This window comes from Triticum dicoccoides, unplaced genomic scaffold, assembly GCF_002162155.2.
Source record: "Triticum dicoccoides isolate Atlit2015 ecotype Zavitan unplaced genomic scaffold, WEW_v2.0 scaffold80266, whole genome shotgun sequence".
NCBI classification, from domain to species: Eukaryota; Viridiplantae; Streptophyta; class Magnoliopsida; order Poales; family Poaceae; genus Triticum; species Triticum dicoccoides.
The window spans coordinates 10,837-12,727 of NW_021301137.1; positions in this window are offsets into that span (position 1 = coordinate 10,837).

The window sequence follows — 1,891 nt, forward strand, 5'->3', positions numbered from 1 at the left end:
TCATTTCATAATTAAATTACGTTTATATTTCAAATAGTTACATTTCTATTGATTCACTATGTAAAATTTGGCATAAGAAAATAAAAATATAGGTCATAAAATAAGAAAATTTGCAGTTTATGTGTATTTTACACTATATTTTTATGTTTGTAATTTTACATAACATAAAATATTTTTTATTATGATTATATATTTTCTTACGGTCTCTTTTTACGTTAGAAATAAGACAAAACTTACGGAACGTAAAATTACGGTGCACTGATGGCAAAATAGAGGGGGGGTGAAGAATAACTATTTCCTCACCCAGGATGAGGAATAGTCAATCCCTATATATATATATGTATATATATATATATATATGTATATATATATATATATACACACACACGCGCGTGTATACCAGGAAAAAAAGCCAACTTGCTTTGCGAGAGGCTCTCCTCCTTGGTCACATAAGTGCTACATCTTTTCAACTAGTCCTCACGGCCTCTTTCTCATTGACTGAAAGTAGCATATATATACAAAGGACGAAGCATTCGTGCCCATGTACTCACGCACAACCTGGGCGTCGCAACCGGCCACTAACCCAACTAATCCATGCACTCAGAAAAAGGGTTTCCCCCGCTTTATAAATAAAGCACCAACACTTGCATCCAAGTAACCGATACAAACGCACGCCACACAACCCAAGGCAAGATACAAGAATGCCGGGCACCGACACACAACTTCAACGACTACCAAGAATCAACAGAAATGAGCAAAAAGAACCGCCTGTAGATGACAGAGACCACCATCAAGATGACAGATCGTCCGGCAAGAAGTGCAACGGTCCACGCCGGACCGAGGGTTCCAAGACGATGCCTCCAAAAGGGCACGACCACGGATCGTCGCCATCGTCCGATCCAAAGATCAGGTTTTCACCCGGAACACGACGGAGCCTGCAGGGAGAAACACGACATCCGCGGACGCCGCCACCGTCGACCCGTGTATGGACAGGTAAGTGATGAACCCCGGTGCTCCACCCTACCACTGCATCCTCGGTCCGCCAACCACCTGCAACCATGCGACCCAAGCGGCCGTGGTTGCACGCCCGCATCCAAGTCGCACAGTCCGCCTACGACCCACGCGACTCCCACCGCCAGGGCCGCCCCGCCACCGGACCACCCCGAGAAGCCCCAAAGGTCACGTCTTGGACAAGATCCATGAGCCCAACCACCTCAGAACCGCCGGCGACCACTGCCTCAAGGGGAACCGAGCCCAGATGGCCGGGGGAAGGGGGAGGAGGAGGAGCGCCCTATGGCCACGACCGGCATCACTGCGCCGGCGCCGGGGAATGCAACGGCGCACCCGTCTCCCCTACCAGCTCCCCCCTCCCGAGACCCTGTCTCGCCCCCGAAGCCAAATGCCCAGATCTGCAAGAGAGCGCCGGCCACTGCCCGCTGCCGAGGAGGAGGGCGCACGGAACCGCCGAGCCATAGCCATGAGAGGTCACCGGGGAGGCCTTCCCGCGCCGAGCGCCACGGTCCAGCCGCAGGGGCCCGGCTGGACAGGGGCCGCCCACCTCCACCGCTGTCGCGCCACCCCTCCACCTGAGATCCACGGCGAGAAGGGCTGCCCGCGACCCGCAGCGCCAGACGAGGCGCCGAGGCGCTGCTGTGAAGCAGCCGCCGCCGCCACCCGCTGGCCTGCACCACCACCATGCCGCCTGTCGCTCGACGCCACGCCGCCGTCGCTGGCCTACTCCGGAGCGCCGCCGCACCGCTACGCCCGGCACGAGCGCAGCATCCCCACCGGCGAGTTCAGGCCCGTGCCGCACCCCCCGCGCAAGGAGACGAGATGGCCCCGCCGCCGCCGGCGACGACCGGGCTTCGCCCGCTCGTGCCCCTTGGCGGCG